Source organism: Dasypus novemcinctus, chromosome 21 (assembly GCF_030445035.2).
Source record: "Dasypus novemcinctus isolate mDasNov1 chromosome 21, mDasNov1.1.hap2, whole genome shotgun sequence".
NCBI lineage: Eukaryota > Metazoa > Chordata > Mammalia > Cingulata > Dasypodidae > Dasypus > Dasypus novemcinctus.
Window position 1 is genome coordinate 6,679,798 of NC_080693.1, and position 24,311 is coordinate 6,704,108.

The 24,311-nt window shown below is 36.3% G+C and overlaps 2 long non-coding RNA genes across 2 annotated transcripts in view; both read left to right on the forward strand.

Annotated features, from left to right (window-relative positions):
* Positions 1 to 18,455, forward strand: part of LOC139437255 (uncharacterized) — a 60,379-nt gene extending 41,924 nt beyond the window's left edge. Inside the window, exon 3 of the long non-coding RNA XR_011646990.1 lies at positions 18,038 to 18,455. This is a non-coding gene — a long non-coding RNA (uncharacterized lncRNA). The remainder of the gene's footprint in view (positions 1 to 18,037) is intronic.
* The window catches only part of LOC131274934 (uncharacterized), a 681,981-nt gene that overhangs the window by 393,800 nt on the left and 263,870 nt on the right, over positions 1 to 24,311 (forward strand). The window lies entirely within an intron of this gene.

Below are 24,311 nucleotides of genomic sequence, written 5' to 3' on the forward strand. Positions count from 1 at the left end.
CCCTGATGTCTTGACTGCCTGGTCTCTGGGTCCCCAGGGCCCTGTCACTCCACCCCTCCAGATTGACCGTGTGCTCCTGCTTGCCCTGCCAGGCTTTCCCCAGGGCCTCTCCCAAGAGCCTCCCAGATTCTGTGTGCATAGCACATGGGGGGAGGGGACTTTGTTGGGGAACCGCAAATACTTCCTGTTAGGCCACAGTTCCTGGAATACCCCCACCTGCCCACCTCCCACTTTCTGATCAGCAGGGCTACCTGCTGCTTCTCCACCCAGTCTGGCTTTGAAGCAGCCCTCCCCAGCCCCTTCTCCAGAGAAACGTTCAGCATCTTTTCATTAAATATACCTTGAGCTCCTTAGCAGTTTGATATGGTTATGAATTCCAAAAATAGGTACTGGATTATGTTTATAATCTGATCTGTACCTGGGCATGAGCATGATTGAGTTATGATTAGGGCACAGATAAAAGGCATGGCAAAGAACAGAGTTGAGGGTTTCTGATGTTGGAGTTTGATGCTGAAGACTTAAACTGAAGCCCTGGGAAGTCAGCATGCAGAGGAAAGAGAAGCCAGCCCCAGGAAGAAAGGAATCTTGAACCCAGAGGGAAGCAAGACTCTGGAAGAGAGGAATCCAGGAAGCCTGAACTCTCACAGCCATCGGCAGCCATCTTGCTCCAACAAGTGAAAATAGTCTTAGGTGAGGGAAGTAACTCATGCTTTATGGCCTGGTATCTGTAGGCTCCTACCCCAAATAAACACCCTTTATAAAAACCAACCAATTTCTGTATTTCACATCAGTTCCCCTTTTGCTGACTAATACAAGAAATTTTTTGGCAAAAATAAATTAAAAAATAAAGGCTTTATGTCATCTCTGTCTTAATTGGTGGGTTTAATCCATTTAACTTTAAAGGGATTAATAATAGAGAATCACTTATTTCTGCCATTTCCTATGGCTTTCTACAAGTCATATCTATTTTATTACTAAATTCATTCAACACTACTTGATTGTGTTTAACTGATTTTTAATATAACATTTTAATTCACTCCTCATTCCTATTTCTTTATATGTTTAGTTATTTTTTTAGTGGTTACTCTGGTGATAATAATTATATCCTCAGTTTATAACAGTGTAGTTTAAGGTGATACCCACTTTGCTTCAATAGAATAAAAATAATTGCTGCTATGAAACTCCTTACTCATTTATGTTGATTTTTCCACAAATTAATTGCACACTGTAAGTCCATTAACATTGGTTTATAATTTTTATTGTTTAATTTATATAGAACACAAAAAAGCTGTTATGAACTAAAAAAGGAATAAAACTGACTTTATATTTAAATATGTAGTTACCATTATATATTTTTTCTTCATATAGCTTGAATTAATAGCTTGCATCCTTTATTTTCTAATAGAAGGATTCTCTTTCACATTTCTTATAAAGCAGATCCTCTAGCAACAAAGTCCCTCAGCCTTTGTTTATTCTGGGAGTGTCTTAATTTCCCCCTTCATTTTGAAGGATTATTTTGCTGGATATAGAATTCTTTGGTTGACATCTGCATTTTCTTTCATGACTTAAAATATGCTCTCCCACTTTTAAATGATTTACTTTTCCTAATAGCCACAGTAGGATAATAAGCAATTTCCCATTTTCAAGGGAATTGAAAAATAAAATGTGAATTATTCATATAGTAGAAAACTCTCAGATATGGAAAAAAATAATACAAATCCTCAAACTATTTGATATATATTGTAGTATTCAAAAGAAGTCAGCTCTAAAAGAGATCATTCTCTATGATTCTATTTATATGAATTTCAAGATTAGTTAAAATAATAAAGAAGTTAAAATAATGATTGTCTATAGGGGATTTTAAAATGAGTAAATAAAAATAAATTCAGATACACAAAACCATATTTCAATGCCAACATCCCAGTAGTACAAGAAATGAAGAAGAGTAAAAACATGAGTCCAAGGATTTGTGAAAATGGAAAATTGAACTGGATTGTAAAAATTTGAAGATGGATAAATAAAATTCTAGAGTATAGCTACATAAAAAACTTAGCATTGTACCACCAAAAGCTATGAAAGGAGAAATGGATATGAGTAAAAAATATGAATACATTGGGAGAAAAATAAAATGAAGAACAGATGGGACAAATAGTACACAGAAACCCAAAATGTTCCAGAAGTTAGATTAAATAGAAATAACTTAAATAATCCAATTAAAAGAAAAATATAGTCAATGTGGAGTATAAATGTATAAGTCTTAAAAATATATATAAGGGACACAGATGTGACTCAAGCAATTGGGCTCCTGTCTACCATATAGGAGGTCCAGGGTTTGATGTCCAGGGCCTCCTGATGAAGGCAAGCTGGCCCAAGTGTTGAGCTGGCCCATGCAGAGTACTCGCCTGCATGGAGTGCTGGCCTTCACAGATTACTGCCCCATGCAGGAGTGCTGGCCCACACAGAGAGCTGGCACAGCAAGATGATGCAACAAAAAGAGACACAGAGTAGAGACGATAAGAGACACAGTAAATCAGGGAACTGAGGTCATGTGAGAGAATGATCACCTCTCTTCCACTCCAAAAGGTCCCAGGATCAGTTCACAGAACCACCTAATGAGTATACAAGCAGACACAGTAGAACACACAGCAAATGGACACAGAAAGCAGACTATGAGGGAGGGTGGAATAAATAAAATCTTTTGTATATGTAAGCCTTTCCATTGATAAGAAAGACTGTTTGAAATATATGCAAGCTGTATACATAGAAAATAAATTGGAAAGAACATGGGAAAATATCTTTATATATGATGGAAACACAAACCAAAAGCTGATGTGGCTATATAACTGCATTTTTATTAAACAGAATATAAATGAAGGGAGGATGTATGGTTCAATATTAAGGTTATTTTGCATTCATGATAACACAGAGCTAAATAAATATTAACCAATTATAACAGGTTCAAAATTAATAGTGCATAATGTGATATCTCAAAAAGGAGAATTAAAAATACAAAGTTATACCTGGATATGTAAAAACAATTCAACCAGATTAATAATCCTGGGAAAACCATCAGGAAATATATAAAGTTTTGAACAGTATAATTGACTAACTCCTAATGGTGCTGAATGTGCATTCAAGTGTATATTGATTAGTTTGAAATCATAAAGTTTGTGCTATCTGAGCACAGTTGAATAAAAGTAGAAATTAATGGCTGAAAGGTACATAGCATTTCTAAGAGGCATGCTGAGGCTTTCTACTTTCCTAACATGAATGGAATTATCCACTAATACCTTTACTGTGAAGACTGAAGGACAGTTAATACAGAGCTTCCTAAAGGCACTTAGTACCTGGTGCTAGTCTAAATGGCTTACATGTCCCATTTATCCTCCTCTCAAGTTCAACTTGAGGGTGGACACCAACGTTAATGTGCTAACAGGAATAGAAACTGAGACATCAGAGATAAAGCAGCATGGTGATGATCCCCCAGCTCACAGGCTACTGGGCTGGGCGTTAACACCAGGATCATCTCATGCTTTGGACAATTTCAGAAAAACTGATTTATCACATAATCAAGTAGCAATACTGGGATTTTGGTCGGACTGGTGAAAATGCCTCCATTTCTGCAAGAAAAACCTGAGGATGTGCAGGGAAAGGTGTCCAAGGATTGGGCAGAGACCAGACTTTGGTCTTGAGGACCCACGGTTACTTCACCTTAAGAGTATTCAGAATATTAGGGCAACTGGGATATTCTTTCTGTTTAAATGATTATCCTTTAAGCCTTCACCAATTTTTTCATAAATTCAAATACACTAATACATTTTAATACATAAAATTCCATTCATCAACATATTTTACATGGGTCCTGTTCCCTAACCATCTAGGAACAATTACCTCTTGGATATTTCCTGTGGGCACTGGCTATTACTGGTGCAGAAGCCTGTGTTCCCAGGGGTTTTCTCTGATGCCATTAGAGACTTCCATTTGGAACTAAATAACACTAAACTCTAACTACAATAGAAATACTCCAATCAGGATGTTAGTGAGCTCTACTAAACATGTCCGCTCATCCTTGCCTGCACATGAAGCATCTTGGGACCCTTACCAGAAATCCTGATGTGTCTTTTCAGTGTAAGAAAAAAACATATTAATCTCTGAGTCTTCATTGTTAACTCCCTTCCCTCCATGAATCACCCCATTTCTTTCTTGTACTGCTCACTTGATTTTTCAAGAAAAAATTGTCAAAGGGACTATTATTAAAAATATAAATATGGAATGTACTAACACAATGAGGCAAAGTTCTTTCTTATTCAATAAATTAAAAACTCAGTTAAAGCAGTATTAGCAGAATTGGGAGCTGTTCATGGAAACAAAGCATGAACAGCTGATTGCAGGAGCAGATGGAGCAGGGGCAGGAGAAGCTCTGCACAGAGACCAGAGCTTCAATAGGCAGAATGCTAATTTAAATTTATACTTAAACATATCTAGTTCAGATAGGATGTGCTTAAATTAACCTAAAATAATATAAATAATATTTTATGTGTATTTTACCAAATAATTTATTATTTCAATTATTGTTGGGCTAATAGTTTTTCTTTCCCAAGTAGTCTGCTAAAAGTTCAGGTGGTACATAGTGAATAAGTAAATCCCTGTCATAAGATAAAGTGTGTATATAACCCCTTAAACATCAGGTTAATTTTTGGCTTTCTCATGTGAAAACCATGTAAGCGTTTGTTCATAATTCATTTCTGCAGCTTCCAGTCAAAATGCCTGCATAAAATTCACACCCAAACATCTTACAAGGTAGTTATTTATAAATAAATTAATGATTACAAGGTTATCTCAATCAATAAATGAATGAATATATTAATGACCAAAAATGCCCTCTAATTCTTGAAATCTTTGCAGAAAAAGCAAACTAATAATAATTTGCTTTTACAGTTTGATGGATGGGAACTCCTGTGCAATATTCTAGTTCTCCCAGAACTTTAATGTGCTGGTTATCCTATATAGTGTTTAAAAATAGTCTTTACTTTATAATCTCTATTCATCTGTACAGAACACTTCACCAAATACAGGGTGCTGGCTTTCCTTTACTTCTATGCTTTCTTTTATAATAATATTAATGAATTTAAATGGAAAGAAATGAAAGTGCTGAAGGAATCACACGCATAATCCCTTTTTATTTTTAGTATTTACTGACCTTTCTTTAGCATAAATGCCATTTTGAGTATCTATATTTGAATTATTTTCAAATATCAAATCATGAAGTAGGCATTTTCAAATATTAAATACACGAAGTAGGCATTTTTATAAATTTTACAGTAAAGGAAACTGAAACTCAAAGATATTTGTGAAGCTCTCCATAGCACGTTAGAAAATAAATATTAGAGTCATGATGTAAAACATATCTTCCAATGCCGGCACAGTTTTAACTCTGCTATGTTGACACATCAGAAATCTAAGCTAGAAACCTACAATAGGTTGATGATTATAAAATAATAAATGATTTTCACTCTGTTCTAACTATGGAATCCTGTTGCATTTCTATAATATGGTAGAAGTAGTCTGATATGGAATTTAGCGTAAAAATTTCAAGCAGTTATTTTTAAGATCTCAAATTCCTCAAGAAGCTTGGTTAAACATGATAAACTATTTATTAGTATTGAAGTAGCAATTTTTAACCAAGTTCATCATACAAATATTACCAATAAGTTTTCAATGTTGGTATAAAATAACAAGAACAACAACAAAAAAAACTACTTTTTGAAGAATTTGAGGGATCCTGAAGTAAAGAGAATCATAAAGAGGGAAAATTTTTGTTCTTGAGACCAGGAAACGAACATGAGCACTGCGTTCTCACAGTTAGCAGAGGTTCTGGATAAGTGGTTATCAGGAAAAAAGGGTTGTCAGGAGAAAAAGGAAACAAGGAAGCATGAATTTCCAGTGCATTTACATTGGGAAGTAGAGTGCAAGCATAAGCAAGTTGGGAAATACATATTCTACAGTTGCAAGAGAAAAATGAAAGCAGACAGTTTAACAAATATCAGGAGAAAACATTGAAAACTTGGGGGTTAGATAAGGGTTTAGTTAAAGTCAATTATGAGAGGGAACCTTATGAAGGATTTCGGTGTAAATATGACATTCACTAATGACTCAAACACTAAGCAATGTCTTTCTATTTCAGCTTAGTGAAGTTCTGAAATATGTTCAGATTTTGTGAGAAAATGTAACAGCATTTGGCACAAAACCAAAGAATTAATACACTTAATTTAGTGAACTCGATATTGTTAATATATGATTTTTTCCCACAGGTAGTATCTATCAATCTAGAGTTGCAAGTGACTTTTATTTTGAACAGAGAAACTCAAGCATCTGTATAAAGTACAAGAAATGCATGGATATGCATGAGACAGTTTTGATGGCATTTAATAGGAAACATTGACCTCAGTGAAAGAGGGGAGAGTATGAAGACTGGAGTGGTGTATTGGCCTTAGAAATGGATGGTTCCACTCACCCTAAGAAAACAGATTAGAGGGAAAGATAAGTGAAAGTATATAATAATTGTTTTAAAATGAAATTCTAAATGTATTAAGACAAAATTTTTAGGACATTTTAAATGAATAAAGACAATGTTTGCTGACATTGAGTAGAGAGTAGGGCGATTTTACTCTTTTAGATTGTTTGAAACATATATCACAGATCATAACAAGTAAATCTGAATTGAAGTTTTCTTATGCTGTCAAGGAAACCCAGGAATATAAAAATATGGAGCAATATGGAAAATAGTTTTGACAGTTCTCATGGACCACCTAATATGAAACATGTAGGAAATCAGTGAGGGATGTTCCAGCTCTGGATCATTGTGATTTAATAGTGGATCCAAAAATTGGGGTCTTGTGGTTCCTGCAGGGATCAGACTCCTAGAATATTGCTGTGCTGGGGAATGTTGAGCCTCAGTGATGAGTATGGATCGGCATTGTGGGAAACAGTGAATCTCAGTAGGATCAGGAGTTGTGCTGAGGAAAATGCTCCATGTGGCATGAACTATCTGAGCAGACACATCTGACATTGACTCCTACTATTTTGCTTACATTTTCATGGACTAAAAAAAGTCCTTGAGCTTTCAGTAACCTGCTCTTTTAAAAATGTTGCATATTTTACTTTTCCAATTTTCAGTTTCAATAGGAATTACAGTACATAATATATGAATAATGTAAACTGTAAAATAAATTATGAGTAAACAATAGGTGATGTTAATATATTTCATTTAATTGGTTATTTTATCTAAGTTATCAGCATAATGAATATACACAATGAAGCCAGAAAGTATTTTAAAAATACTTAAAAAAGTAAAATACTTTACAAAAGTAAAAATACTTTTGTTATTAAAAATAACAAAAATATATTGAATCAAATGGCAAAATTAAAAGTGCATAAAGATTAACTGCTGGGAAGATTATATATATATAGAGAGAGAGAGAGTGAAAATGTGGCCATTAGAGAGGAAATTTTAAAGGAGAATTAATTTCAAATGAAATCAGTATCAAAATTTATATGGCTGAGGGAAGCGGACTTGGCCCAGTGGTTATGGTATCCATCTACCACATGGGAAGTCCGCGGTTCAAACCCTGGGCCTCCTTGACCCGTGTGGAACTGTGCTGATGCGCACAAGGAGTGCCTTCCCACACAGGGGTGTCCTCTGCTTAGGGGAGCCCCATGCACAAGGAGTGTACCCCATAAGGAGAGCCGCCCAGTGCGAAAAAAAGTGCAGTCTGCCTAAGAAAGGCACCGCCCACACGGAGAGCTGACACAACAAGATGACGCAACAAAAAGAAACACAGATTCCCATGACGCTGACAACGACAGAGGCAGACAAAGAAGACGCAGCAAATAGACACAGAGAACAGACAACCGGTGCAGGAGGTGGGGGGGAAGGGGAGAGAAATAAATAAATCTTTAAAAAAAAATTTATATGGCTGAAGTGAAGATTAAAATAAATTTCTACCTGGTTGTTAGGGAATGAATTGCAATTATTAAATTTTGATATGCTCTGAATACTAGTAGTTTTCAGTCTCTGCTTAGATTTTATGTCATCATCATGTACCCATAGATATTAACATTCACAGAATATTACTATTGAAACAGGAATACATATAAATTAGTTAACTCTTGTAGTCTTCCAGGAAAATCATCACCATCCAATAGATCCATTTTATAATGAATAAGTGATGGAAATACATGTAAACATAAGTACAAGCTCTTAAACATTATTAATACATTTTACTGCTGCCCCTACCCTGCAAAGAAATATTACAAATAGGGGGACTAAAGGAACATGAGAAAACAAACTAAAGGAACAAACTAGAGAGACTAAAAGTGGATTAATGTGCAATGGATAAATGTGCAAGCTAATTTCTTCTATATGTTGATTCTCCATGTTTTAAGAATTATTTGTCTTAAACTCTGATTTTATTTAAGAAAGTTTATCTCATATCTTTAATTAGTATTTCAAAAACTATGCCTCCTCAGGGACAATTTCTGTGAAAAATTTCTTTCACAATTGGTCCGTACTTCTCCATGTCATATATGTTTTGTACTCTTTTGGTGTGAATTGTACAATCTCAGTAGTATTGTGATAACTCTGGAAATCTTGGTTTCCCATGGCTCAGAGATTGACTTTTTATGTGTTAATTTTTGGATCTTATGACTTTCCAGACTATTTTTTTGCAGAGTGTAAATTCCTTATTTTACGTGATCGCTGAAAATTATTTTCCATGATTCAGTGGACAGTGATTCAAATGACATAAATTGCATCAATTAAAAAAAACTTTTTTGAAAAAGAAAATAAAAATTAGAAAAAAAATTATGTAGACACTGAGGAAGAAATGAAAGAAATTGCCTTGCCAGCTGTACATACAGGGCAACAACTATTGCAGTGATTAAAGGCAAAACATCAAAAACAAAGTGTTATGATTTTCTCATTTTTTAGTACCCAAATTTATTTTTACTTTCAGTTTTTCTAAATTAGTATTCTGTTTCTAATCTTTAAACTCTCACTACTATTTCGTTTTCCTATTAAATGAATTTAGCAATATATTAGGCTTCATTTTTGAGGAAGTTTTGGACCACAGAATGGTTCAACTATGGTGGGGGAGGCACACTGGTGTGGGGTATTATTGATGGGGGACACATGGTTGGGAGGAAGTTCTCCAGGGCATGTATAAAGGGTACACAAAAATGTTTGGATATATGTTGGGTATTTTCATAGTAGTTACAGTTACAAAGGACAATTGAGGGAGTGCTGAGTTCCTAGCCAGGGGAGCTCTGTCACATTCCCCAATGGAACACCAACAATCCCCCAAGTGCAAGGGTAAAGTCCAGTGAAGAAGAACAGTCCAATGATGAGCCCTTGATACTGATGACTATGCTTATGAGGCTGTGTGCCTGAAATTCGAACTAGGCCTAGAGCTTCAGGGTACTTAAGAGTTAATTCCTGAAAGCCTCCAAGTTGCTCAAATGTGGCCACTCCCTAAGCCAAACTCAGCATGTAAATGCATTACATTCCCCCTAGCACGGGACATGACTCCTGGGGATGAGCCTCCCTGGGGCCAAGGGATCACTACCAATTACTAACTGGTGATGCAACTAAAAGAGACCTTGAACAAAGGGGGGAAATGGTAAAGACAAATGAGTTTATATGGCTAAGAGTCTTCAAAAAAGAGTCAGGAGGTCATCACAGGGGTTGTGCATACACATGCCTCAGAAAGATCCCAGAGACAGCCAAAGTAGATACAATCGCAGGTACTGGTGCTCCTGAGGGCTATGGATTCACACAGGTTCTGTGATCATGGTGGTTAGCTCTGGAGTTCAGTGCCTTGTCAGTGGGCCCTACCAGGGAATTTGTGTTCCTGAGTGTGATGGAGTTGAACTCAGATGTGAACTTTCTACATATGCCTCTTCTACCACTTTTCTGAACCTGTGGTTGGTGCTTGGGTTGATGTATACCCAGGAAACTTGAATCTCTGGAATGGCCATGTGCCAGCTGGGCCCTGAGCCTCAGCAGAGTTGCAACTCTTACTCTCCAGTTTGTTGGACTTGCACACGTCGGCTAACAGGGAGGTAAAGATGGTCAACCACTACACCAGGGAACTGAGAGTGCCTACAACTCCAAGCAGGAGAATTGCATCCATCAACCATGTAGGATCTAAGCCCCCTCTCTATATAGAGATGGAGTGGACATCACCAACCCAGGGCCAAGGATGGAGGAATAAAATATGGATTAGCATGAACTTACTGGTATACTACCATGGAACTATTGTGACTAGTAATGGAAGAAACTATAGCACTGATCTGGAGACAGTGGCCAAGGTAGTTGCTGAGGGCAGGGAAATGGAAGTAGACATGAGATATGGGGGCATTTTTGGGACTTGGAGTTGTCCTAAATGATATTGCATGGACAGATGCTGGACATTATATATCCAGCCATAACCCACTGAATGTACTGGGGGACAGTGTAAACTACAATGCAAACTATAATCCATGTGGTATAGCAGTGCTCCAAAAAGTATTCACCAAATGCAATGAATGTGCCACAATGATGAAAAAGTTTGTTGATATGGGAGGAGTGGGGGTGGGGTGGGGTGTGGGGTATGTGGGAACCTCATCTATATAAATATATATTCACTATTGCCAAAAGTTGGAATCAACCCAAATACCCATCAACAGATGAATGGATAAATAAAATGTGGTATATACGTACAATGGAATACTACTCAGCTTTTAAGGATTATAGTACAAACACATGAGATAACATGGATGAATCTTGAAGACCTTATGTTGAGTGAAGCAAACCAGGCATTGAAGGACAAATACTACATGACCTCACTGATATGAAATAAGTAAATCAAGCTGTCTCAGTGAGCTAGAGACTGGATGATAGGCTTAAAGGAAGTTGCGGGGAGAGGAAGGTTGTGAGTTAACACCTACTTGGGTGAAATCTATGATAAGCTCAAGGTAAGTATTTGTACACGGAAGGGATAAAATGGGGCCATAGGGATACCTTTGGGTGGGGCATTGCAGGATTGAGGGGGCCTAGGGATGGGAGGATGGGTGAGATGGCCCAAGAAATTAGAGGGAGGGTGGGGGGAACATTTGAACATAGGAGATTGTCAGGTGTGTGTTTGAAACTATAATGTTGAGAAAACTCTTTAGAAAATATAGTTAGGAAGATTACCTTTTTAAGATGCTTAAGGGGGGACATCTGACACAGGCAAGGCTTCTAGGGAGTGTGTGGACACACACACACAAAATATATATATATTTCTTCATTTTTCATTTCAAGCTACTTTCTTTTTTCTATTTTTTTAAATGTTACATTAAAAAAATGGAAGAGGTCCTCATATATCCCCATTCCCCTCACCCCACTCCTTCCCACATCAACAGCCTCTTTCATCATCATGTCACATTCATGTGACTAATGTTGCTATGAACACTGGTGTGCATATATTGATTTGTGTCCTTGTTTTCAGTTCTACTAGGTATATACTCAGCAGTGGAATTGCTGGGTCATATGGCAAAGCTATAGGTAGTTTTTTGAGAAACTGCAAAGCTGTCCTCAGAATGGCTGGATCCTTCTGCATTCCCACCAGCAGTGGATGAGTGTTCCCATTCCTCCACATCCTCTCCAGCATTTGTAGTCTTCCGTTTTTTTGATAGCTGCCAGTCTCATGGGAGTAAGATGGTATCTCATTGTAGTTTTGATTTACATTTCCCTAAAAGCTAGTGATTTGGAGCATTTTTTCGTATGATTTTTAACCTTTTGTATTTCTTCTTTGGAGAAGTGTCTGTTTAAATCTCTTGCCCATTTGTTAAATGGTTTTTTGTTTTTTTATTTTCAAGATATGGGAGTTCTCTATATATGCAGGATATTAGTCTCCCATCAGATATATGGTTACCAAGTATTTTCTCCCATTCGGTAGGTTGTCTTTTCACTTTCTTGACAAAATCCTTTGAGGTGCAAGAGGTTTTAATTTTGAGGACATCCCATTTATCTATTTGTTCTTTTGCTGCTAGTGCATTTGGTGTGAAGTTTGTGAAGCCATTTCCTATTACATGGTCCTATAGATGCTTCCCTACATTGCTTTCCAAGGTCTTTATGGTCTTGACACTTACATTTAGGTCTTTTATCCATCTTGAATTGATTTTTGTATATGGTGTGAGTTAGTAATCCTTTTTCATTCTTTTACATATGGATATCCAATTTCCCAGGCACCATTTGTTGAAGAGGCCATTCTCTCCCTGTTGAGGGGGTTTGGTGGCCTTGCTGAATACCATATAACTTTATATATGAGGATCTATATCAGAACTGTCAATTTGGTTCCATTGGTCAGTGTGTATATCCTTGTGCCAATACCATGTCATTTTCACTACTGTAGGTTTGTAGTATGTTTTGAAGTCAGGTAGTGTGATTTCTCCAATTTCATTTTTCTTTTTCAGTATGTCTTTGGATATTCAGGTCCTCTTTCCTTTCCAAATAAATTTCATATTTAGTTTATTAAAGTGTGCTGGGTTGATTGTTACTGGGATTGCATTGAATCTGTAGATCAGTTTTGGTAGGCTAGACATCTTAATATTTAGTCTTCCTATCCATGAACAGGGAATATTCTTCCATTTATTTAGGATTTTTAAAATTTCCTTGAACAGTATTGTGTAGTTTTCTGTGTATAAGTCTTTTACATCTTTAGTTAAATTTATTCCTAGGTATTTGATTTTTTAATTTACTATTGTAAATAGCATTTTTCTTGATTTCCTCCTGAGATTGCTCATTATTGGTGTACTGAAATGCTACTGATATTTGTGCATTGATCTTATAACCTGTGACTTTGCTGAACTCATTTATAAGTTCTAGAAGCTCAGGGTTTTCTATGTGTAGGATTATGTCACCTGGAAATAGTGAAATTTTGACTTCTTCCATTCCAGTTTGGATACCTTTTATGTCTGGTTCTTGCCTCAGTGCTCAAACAAGTACATCTAACACAATGTTAAATAGAAAGGGTGATAGTGGGCATCCTTGTCTTGTTCCTGATCTTAGAGGGAAAGATTTTAGGATTTCACCATTGTAAATGATGTTAGCTGTGGGTTTTTCATATATACCCTTTATCATATTCATAAAGTTTCCTTCCATTCCTATCTTTTGCAGTGTTTTTGTCAGGAAAGGGTGCTTTATTTTGTCAAATGCTTTTTCTGCATATATGGACATGATCATATGATTTTTTTCCTTCATTCTCTTTATATGGTGTATTATATTAATTTATTTTCTTATGTTGAACCATCCTTGCATACCAGGAATGAATCCCACTTGGTCATGGTGTATAATTAATTTAATGTGTTGTTGAATATGATTAGCAAGTATTTTGTTGAGGATTTTCTTCTTTCTTTTTTTTAAGATTTATTTACTTATTTAATTCCCCCCTCCCCCGGTTGTCTGTTCTCTGTGTTTATTTGCTGCGTCTTGTTTCTTTGTCTGCTTCTCTTGTCATCAGCGGCACGGGAAGTGTGGGTGGTGCCATTCCTGGGCAGGCTGTACTTTCTTTCACTCTGGGCGGCTCTCCTTATGGGGCGCACTCCTTGCGCGTGGGGCTCCCCTACGCAGGGGACACCCCTGCGTGGCACGGCACTCCTTGCACGCATCAGCACTGCACATGGGCCAGCTCCACACGGGTCAAGGAGGCCTGGGGTTTGAACTGTGGACCTCCCATGTGGTAGACAGATGCCCTAACCACTGGGCCAAGTCCATTTCCCTTGTTGAAGATTTTCATGTCTAGGTTCATTAGAGAATTGGTTTGTAATTTAACTTTTTGTTGTGTCTTTGGCTTTAGTATTAGGGTAGATTTGGCATCATAGAATGATTTAGGCAATGTTCCCTCTGTTTTGATTTTTTGGAAGAGTTTAAGCAAGATTGGTGTTAGTTTTTTCCAGAATGTTTGGTAGACTTCACCTGTCAGGCATCTAACCAAGGGATCTTCTTAGTTGGGAGGTTTTTAATGGCTGATTGTATGTCTTTTCTTGTGATTGGTTTGTTGAGATCGTCAATTTCTTCTTTCATCAATGTAGGTTGCTTATGTGTTTCTAGGAATTTTTCTATTTCCTCTAAATTGTCCTTCTTATTGGCATAGATTTCTTCAAAGTATCCTCTTATGATAGTCTTTATTTCTGTTGGGTCAGTGGTGATATCCCCTTTCTCATTTCTTACTTTGTGTATTTGCATCTCCTCTCTTCTTTTCTTTGTTACTCTAGCTAAGGGTTTGCCAAATTTATTGATCATCTCAAAGAACCAGCTCTTGGTTTTATTTTTTTCAAGTTCATTCAGTTCTGCTCTGCTCTTTGTTCTTTCTTTCTTTCTTCTTCCTTTGGGTTTACTTTGTTGTTGTTTTTTACTAATTCCTCCAAGTGTGCAGTTCTTCAATTTTAGTTCTTTTTTCTTTTTTGATGTATGAATTTATGGCTGTAAAGTTCCCTCTCAGTACTGCTTTCGCTGCATCCCATAAGTTTTGATATGTGGAGTTATGATTTTCATTAGTTTCAAGGTAGTTATTGATTTCATTTGAGAGTTCCTCCTTGACCCACTGTTTTTCTAAGAGTGTGTTGTTTAACTTCCATATCTTGGTGCCAAATCTAGGTCTCTGGCCTTTGTAGAGGCATGTATTCCTTCACTTAGTTTTTCCAGTGCTTGCCTCACATATTTGGAGGTTGCCCTTTTTAGGAGCATAAATGTTTATGAATGTTCTTTCTTCTTTAAAAATTATCCCCTTCACTAATATGTAGTGTCCATCTTTGTCTCTCACAATTGTTTTGCATTTAAATTCTATTTTGTCTGATATTAGTATAGCTACTCCTGCTCTTTTTGGTTATTTTTTGCTTATAAGATTGTTTTCCAGCCATTTACTTTCAACCTCCTTGAATCCCTGGGTCTAAGAAGTGTTTCTTGTAGACAGCATATAGATGGGTCATATTTCCTTATCCAATCTTCCAGTCTGAGTCTCTTGACAGATGAGTTTAATCCATTGACATTCAGTGTTATTGCTTTCAAGGAATTACTTATATTAGCCATATTTCTTCGGATTTGTGTTTGTCATATTTTGCTTGGCTTTTTCCCAACTTTTTTGTCTTTTTAGTTGCTCTTACTCTCTCCTCCATCTCTGACTCTCCTGTTTTTTACTTCCCTCCTTCAGAACTCCCTTTAGTATTTCTTGAAGGGCAGGATTCTTGTTGGCATACTCTCTTAGTTTCTGTTTATCTGTGAATATTTTGAATTCTCCATCCTTTTTGAATGCTAGCTTAGCTGGATAGAGTATTCTTGGTTGGACATTTTTTTTTCTTTTATTACCTTGACTGTGTCATACCCCTGCCTTCTTGCCTCCAGGTTTCAGAAGAGAAATCAGCTCTTAATCTTATGGAACCTCCTTTGTATGTGATGGTTCTCTTTTCTCTTGCTGCTTTTCATTTTTTGTCTTTGAGCATTTGATAATTTGACAAGTATATATCTTGGGGTTGGCCTGTTGAGATTTATGCTATTTGGAGTGCATTGTGCTTCCTGGACATGTTCATCCATCTCCCTCAATAGATTTGGGAAGTTTTAGCCATTATTTCCTCCAACACTCCTTATGTCCCCTTTCCCTTCTCTTCTCCTTCTGGGATTCCTATAATGTATATGTTTGTGCATTTTCCATTGTCATTCAGGTTCTGAAGTCCCTGCTGGATTTTTTCTATCTTTTTATTGATCAGTTCTACTATCTGTTTGATTTCAGATGTACTGTCTTCCACATCACTAACTTTTCCTCTGCCTCTTCTAATCTGCTATTTGCTGAGAGTGTTTTTTTGATTTCTTTAATTGTGCTGTTCATCACTGTCATATCCATTATCTTTTTGTGTGTGATTTCAATTTCTTCTGTATTCTCTCCAAGGGATCCAAGTGTGTTTTTCATATTCTTAATCTCTTTCTTCACTTCATCAAATTGGTCCCTAATATATGTTTTGAGAGCTCTAATTACTTGTTCAATGTTCTGCTCCTCTTCCTGGTTTTTAGTTTGATCATTGGATTGGGCCATCCTTTCCTGATTATTGGTTTGGTTTGTAGTTTTTGTTGCTGTCTGGTCATCATTTTATCTTGATGAGTTTATCCAGTTGCTTATCTTCTTTGTCTAGTCTTGGGGTTTAATTAGTTGTTTTGTGTGCATGTTAAATCTTCTCTTTGTCACTTTGTTCTTATTCTATTTCCTTGTTGTTGGCTAAGTTCACTAGCAGGAAAATATTAGGGCCAGAGAAAGCAAAAGGAGTAAGACAAGAAAAAGAATAATAGTAGTATTGATAGTAAATTTTAACAGAAGAACCATGTGAGATCTAGGAGAATGGATATTAGACTCATATAAGCTGTGTAGAGTTATAACAGTAAGAAAAGTGGAGTACCTACAAAGAGACAGTAAATGGAATATAGGGAGGAATATTTTATGAATTAAAAGGCCAGTGTAGTCAGGAGAGAGGGAAAGAGAAAAGAAAGGACAATAATATAGTGAATAAAGGAAAGAAAACAGAACAAAGGTATTAGGGGAAAAAAGTCAGAAAATTGGGGGCCAAACAAGGAGAGGTGGAATGTAAGAGAAACAATAAATGATGGAGGATAAAAAGATGTAGAGGAAAGGGGATAGTGTTGGTAGCCAAAATCAGTACACACAGAAAAGAGAAAATGGAGGATGAGGAAACACAGCAAATGTGAAGTGCTCCCTGCAGCACCTAATATAAAAAGAATAAAAAAGAGAAGAAAGAAAATTTTAAAAAGGGAGGAAAAAGGGGGAGGGGAGGTGAGCAAGAAAAAAAGAGAGAGGAAAAAAGAAAAAATTGCCATGGGGGGATAAAGCAGAAGGAAAAACAAGAAAACAAATGAACAAAAAGACCACACAAAGTTTCAAGCAAGGAATCCTCTTTGCAGTTAAATAAAACTCTTAGGAGCCTGACATTCCCCCTTTCTCCCTTTCTCACTTCCCTCTCTCCCAGGGCAGCAGGAAAGTTGTGTGAGGTGTCCAGTAGGAGATTCAAATGGGTCCTTGGTGAACCAGCTCACCACAGAAAACAATAACTCTTAATTTCCAGAGAGAGAGCACCCACACCTCACCAGGAACCTCAAACATGCTATTGGAAGCTTGGAAAGCATGTCCTACAGTCCCTTTCCCTCAGGTGTGCTACAGGAGGGCTAATTGCTTTTCTGACTCCACCTTCTCCCAGATCAAATTTCCTATCCCAGGGCATTTGTGTAAATAGGGCTTTCTCAGCAGATTCACCTCTCCTTTTTTCCCAGGCTCTCCCCAAGCCAGCTGGTATGCTCCTCCATGCTCAAAAGAAAAAGGGGGTGGGGTGCCATGAAATTGATCCCACCAATTGATCATTTGGTCCCTCTGCACCTCCCACCAAATCCTTCCCAGTCACAGAGTCAGTTCAAAACTGGAGGGCTAGGGTAATCCCAGACTTCAGGGAGCGCTGGATTGAGGAAAGGTAAGTCCGGGATATTGCGGACTCAGGGTCTGTGGGTCTGTGGAATGTGGGCTATGGGGGCTTAGGGGACACAGTCCTGGGGACTACACATCTGGGAAACATGGGGCTTGGAAACACTGTTGCACAACTGACAGCTTTCAGGGAACATTGTGGCCGCTAGCTCTAAGGGGAAGGGTCCCGTCTCCCCACAACTTCCGACCTCAGTGCTAGGAACCTGCATTTGTACTTAGCAAGCACTACTTCTGTTGCAGTCTCTTCTAGTTGACCCCCAGATACCTCCTGCCTTTCAAGCCCCCAAAACAGCCCATTCCAGCAAGATTCCAACCCTATTCAGCTGGTCCTTTGTAGGAGAGATTATGAGGTGCACTCATTCAGATGCCATCTTGCCCTGCCTTCCTTATATTTTTTAATGTAACTTTTTTGGTGATTTATGTATCTTTAAAGAAAAAGAAAATTTAAAAAAAATCAAACGTGTCCCTCTTTAAATTTTCAGAGAAATACTGTGGAAGGATGCTGCGGCCTCTATGCTTGTTCCTCAGAGACAAGCCAGCTCAAGTTTGGAGGAGGAAATTTCATTTGTCTGTCCTGGTGCCAGACAGGAGATCATGCCCACCATCACTTATGAAAGGTAGAAAGCTCAGCAAGGTCTTCCTTGGGCCAGTTCTCCTGTGGTTGTTTTCAGTGCACAGTTTGAAGAGTTGCAAATTAGTGATTTCAATATGTTATTTCCAGTTCATTTTTGTTTTGCTAAAAGTGACCCCTATAAATTCTTGTACTGCCATTTTGTGTGAAATCACCATTCTCATTGTGATTTTTACCATACTCAGTATTTTGGAATGCTAATACTTTAGTCAACAATATTTTTTTGTGTGTGGAGTCTGAATTGCTTAATAAAAGCTTTCAACTTGGAAACTTTCTACTGTCCAACTTTTTTCATAGTAGTTGTAGGTTTTGCTTTTTACATACATATCTTTGTTTTATCATTTTACATATATATGTCAATCATCCTTTATGTATTCATAATCTCAAAGTAAGATACTTAGCATTATTTTCCATCTCATGAATCAATTTTCTTATTCAATTACCAATAATGTAGGATTTTTCTTTTTGAAGTATTTTGTTTTCTGTGTGATATTTTTTCTGTCCCTGAATTCCTCCCTTTTGGCCTTTTGTCTAAGTTGGTATTTTCATATTAAACAAATTTTGGTTCCCTTTCATTTCCTTTCAGGTATATATTTTAGATATTTTCTTTGTAACTATAGTGGAAATTTAAAAAAATATCCTTAACTTTAACAATCTATCATGAATTGATATAAACATAAATTCTATAGGATAAAAATACTCAGCTCCTCTAGAGCTTCCTTTAGTTTTTGTATTGGGACATAACCCCTAAAAATGAATTCCTCTGCTTTTATTTTTTTAAATCTGGAATTGTCTTAATTTAATATTTATTATTGAAAGATTAATTTTCCAAGTATAGAATTCTTGGCTGACAACTTTTTTGTTTATTTTCATCACATTTTTATTATGTTATTCTGCTTCCTTCTGATCTCCATTGTTTCTGATGAGAAATAAGCAGTTATTCTTTTTGAGGATCAAAATGTGATAAGCAGGTGATAAGCAGCTAGGCTAATGACTCCCCAGAGATTGTTGAGCTTCATAAATGTGTTAATTCATGTCTTTCATCCAATTTGGGAAGCAATAACCATTATTTATTCCAATATTCTTTTTGACTCTTGTCCCTTATGGAAATACCATTATGAAAATGTTGGACCACTTGATGCTTTTCCCAGTTCCTTTATAGTCTGTTGAAGTTTCTTCATCCTTTTTTATTTCTGCACTTCAGAGTGGATAATCTCAATTGTCCTATCTTCAAGTTCACTGGTTCATTCTTTTGTCAGCTTGAATCAGCTGTTGGAACTTTTTAGTGAAGCTTTTATTTAAGTATTGTACTTTTCTGATAAGGAATTATAATTTGACTCCTTTACATAATGTATAATTTTTATCAATGTTCACATTCAGCTCATGTATCATTTTCATGGACTAATTTGTTCTTTGTGATTTACTTCAACTCCATGAGCATAATGGGGACAGATGACAGAAAGTATTTTCAATTAATTCCAATATTTATGTTTCCTGAGGAATGATTTCTGTCAAATTATGCTTTTCTTTTTAATGGGCTATCCACTCTTGTTTTTCTTTGTTGGTTTACTGATTTGGGAGTTAAAAATTGTATATTTTAATATTTATTATCTGTTAGCTCTGGAAAAGATTCTTTTCTCCTTCCTCAAGTTTTGCCATTCTTCATAATTGATATTTATAGTCATCATTTGTTTAATCACTTTTCCAAACTATGTTTTGAAGATGATATTCAATATCACATGTGGCCCTGAAGTCTCTTTCCTTTAAGTTGTTGTCAGTATTTTGACAAATTTCATTGAAATTCATAAGTTATTTTAAAAAAAACAGAAAGGAAAGGAGAGGAAAGGAGAAAGGAAAAGGGAAAACACAACCAACCAACCAAAAACATCCAACAAACAAAAACACATTTTTCATACTTCACCAAAAGATTCTGTGCTGGAACATGACTTCAACACTTAACCATGGCATTTATTATAGAAGTCTAATTTATTTTAAACTTCCTGCTTGCACTGACCCTAGAAATCAGGCCTTAAAAGCATAGAGCATTTTCAGGCCTTTTCAAGCATGCAAACTGTCCTGCCATGCATGTGGTTTCATAAACTTCTCAATATGTACATAGAATATTTGATGCCCTAAATTTCAAAAGAAACTCACACATTAGCTTTCTGTCCTGGAATTTATTATGTATATTAATAAGTATCAATGATAATATTTTGCCACAAGTTGCTGCAATTTTTAAAAAATCTTAAAATGATCATAAACACTATTTTTCCCCTTATTTTGTTCTGAGCTAGGAGAAATGTGGTGACTCATATTTTTTATACTTACCTTTTCAATATTCCACTCATGTTTTGCAAATTGAAAATGGAAGATTTCATTCAATGTTGTAGGTGATAAATACAATTTATTTATGTGGCCCATGTTATCCATTTGTGATATTAAAGTGAGATACAAGATTCCATTTTATAGGAAATCCAATGCACAGTCTCAGAAAACTACATGTAATGACCAGAAATTGACAAGGCAGTCACTGAAATCATGGTCTTTCTGACCTGATGGTTCTTCCTTTTATTGCCATGGCAAACTGGCTTTGACATACACTCATTTTCCTCTTTCATGGTACCATCCAAATTCCTGAGTTACTAGGATGTTACCATTACCTAACTTGCGCACCATAGGAATATAGATGGAGGAAAAAACAGACCTGGTTGAGGTAAAGGCATAGTGTTTGTGGGTAGCAATCTAGGTCATTTGGTGGATGTATTCCCTTATAACACTGTTTGAGTATTAAATGAGTTGTTACAGAAAGTACCTGGGACATGGAGTCCTGGACATAGCAAAAAATATATGAATTTTAGCCCTTGATGTTTGCTACTATTTGTCTTTGGTGCCTTTTTATTACTGATATACATGAATTCAAAATCTTTGGCATCAGCTATTGGGAGCGTATAAGCAATTATTAATAGGAACAGGAGTAGCTACATAATTTGGTGGTTCAGAGGAAAAATGAAAAGAAGAGGCCCACTCTTTGAAATGTAGGGAATATGTGATATTCATGGAACTAATTTATAAATTGTTTTACTTTCTTCTGAAGTCTCTTGATGAAGTTGTCATGGAATTTTTAATTTGTTCTTTAATATCATTCTAAAAAATGTAAAAATATAAACTATTAGCTTACATTTTTTCTGTTATTTTCTTTTTTTATTATCGTTTTTGAAGATATATAGATCACACAAAATGTTACATTAAAAAATATAAGATTCCCATATACCCCACTCTACACCCCCCACTCCTACCTCGACAACTTCTTTCATTAGTGTGGTATATTCATTGCATTTGATGAGTACATTTTGGAGCATCGCTATGCATATTAGCTTATATTTTACTGTTTATCTTAATATTCTGCAGCATATACTTTTAAATACAAACAAATTAATTTATGTGCATATTCTACTAATTTGTGATTCACTTTTCACAGATAATGCAGCATGCATATGTATGCTGTTTTTCCAGAGACTGGTAATTGTGCACACAACTAACTCATTTTGCTTTTTAAATTTAATTTCTTGATCAAGACATATTTACCTCCATTCTATACCATCTTTTTTTGTTGTTACTGATGATTATGTAAGGGCTGAAAAGAAGTTATTGGTTGATCTATCTTTCTTTTCCTTCTACATTGTCATTTTTTCCCTGAGGTCTAAAGAAATCACATAAGTTCTTCAAAACTAAGGACCGTCCCTGGTTGTAGTAAAAGAGTTGGCAGTGTTAGAAAGACTTCACCAGTTTTTCTCATTTTTTATCACTCTCCTCTTTGAATATGGGGGAAGTGATACCTGATCCAAACCACGTGGTCAGTCGCTAGGAGCTGGAAAATGCAACAGAACAAATTCTTTACTGAAAAGGGACAGAGGTCTTCTGACCACTTGATTTTATCTGTTTGAAACCCAAATCAGGCTTTTTACCTACAGAACTGTAACTAAAAGTTTTTGTTGTTTTAATTTCCTAGGGATATGTTAATTCATTACTGTTGCAATAGAAAGTTAATACACTGAATAAAATCCTAAACTTCATTATCCTTGTATCACATTTGAGTTGCCATACATGTAGGAGATATCAGAGAAGAGTGAAATATTGCCTATATCTTTTCACCTGAAACTGGAAACCATCCAGTCATCCTTGAGCTCTAGAAAGGTTACATTTTGGTATATTCAAACAAATAAATTCTATGAACAGCAATGCAAATGCATAATGTACAACTATATACAAAATATGAATGATCTTACAAATATTGAGGAAATAAACTGGACACAAAATAGTGCATATTGCAAGATGGTATTTATTTTATATAAGAGTAAACACAAGTCATTGTCCCCTAATGGTACCATGGCATATACCTGGGGAGCTGGAACTGAAAGGAGACATGCCACTCTGATCTGATTCTTGAACTGAATGCTGGTAACTTGAGTCTGTGAAGTGTATGGAAATATATTCAGCTGTATTGATATATTTTTTTGCAATCTTCTGTAAGAAAATATGCATCAGTATTTTAATCAAAGAAAGTAAATTCATCAAGGAGCTGGTGGGGATGAAAACCATTTTGCTCCAGTAGTAAATGACAACAACCTACTCCTTGGAGCAACCCAAAATGAGAGAAGGTATTTTTTCATATGTGTGGTAAGTTGACACTCCTAGCCTTGGCAAATATCTACTTGATTAGGGAACAAGAAATAATAATAAATTCAAAGAAAAACTTATCTGATAAAAAAATTGTGGTATCCAGAGAGAATTGTTCACTAAAATAGAATATGGAGTCCCAGTTATAATAGCAAATACTGATTCCCACCATCCTGACATAAAATTGTAGTTTTCAGAATCTAATTGTTTTGATATTTTTAAAAAAAGAGTAAAATTCAATATCCTTTGCATAGTGGAACTCAAGAATAATACCCAAATCTCATAAATACATTTAAATATTATTTGTTTTAAAATACTAATGTAATTATACATAGAGATTATTATAGTAAAATTAATGTTTGCCTCCAAAACTAACGTAAGTAACAAAAGCTAGTTTCAAATTCTTCTTGTGGTAGTAAGTTTTTTATCAACCTATGTTTTAGTTTCCTGTGCTGTGCAAGCAGTGGTTCAGCTTAAAAATAGGATTGTATGTGCTTACAGTTTTGTGGATAAAGAAAGTTAGCATCAAGGCAAAACCTGAAGACTGTGCTGTCCTAGGGTTGTCTGCCACAGACTCTGGGACATTCGTTTGTCCAATGGGAGGGAACATGGCAGAATATCCTGTAATCTCTCTTGCCTTTCAGGACTAGCTTTTTGTCTCCTATGGCTCACTCTCTCTCATGTCTGAATTCGTTCTACTTACAAGGGACACCTGTAATACAATTAAGACCCATCCTAATTGGGCTGGGCCACACATATTTCTTAAGTGACATAACCTCATCAGAAGACCTTTATTTACAATAAGTTCAGACCTACAGGAATGGGATATATATATAAGAACATGTTCTTCTGGGTAACATAGAGCTTCAAACCCTCACAGATCACACTCTGCATCCCCAAAACACATTTTTTATACATATGAATGCATTAATTCCTTCATAATATGAAAAAAAAAACAAAATCTTAAATCATTTTAAAAAAATGCTTGGTACAAAGTTTGATCAAAATCAGTTATAGATATGGACTATCCGGGGCACAATTCTCTGCCTGTGTATTTGTGATACCTAGAGAACAATTTACCTGTTTCTGATGGAGAGACAAGCATAGGATAAAGATTTATTCCCTTTGGGAAAAATGGGGGGGGAGGGGAAGTCATGAGTTTCAAACATTTTTGAAGTCCTATGGGGTATACTCCCTTAGATTTCAAGGCCTGAAAGTCATTGATGGACTGAAATGTGGAAGCTCATCATTGATGAAGTGGCAGCACAACTCATTCCAAGATATTGTCTGGCACCCATGCTCTGCTTGGAAACTGGGATGAGTCCTCCACCCTTTCCCAGCATCAGGATGGTGGAGTTCTCAGTGAATGACCAGGGAACAGGATTTACCCTCAGAGCATTGGGGTGGTGGGCAGACGCTCCATAACCTGAGGCCCAAAGACGCTATCC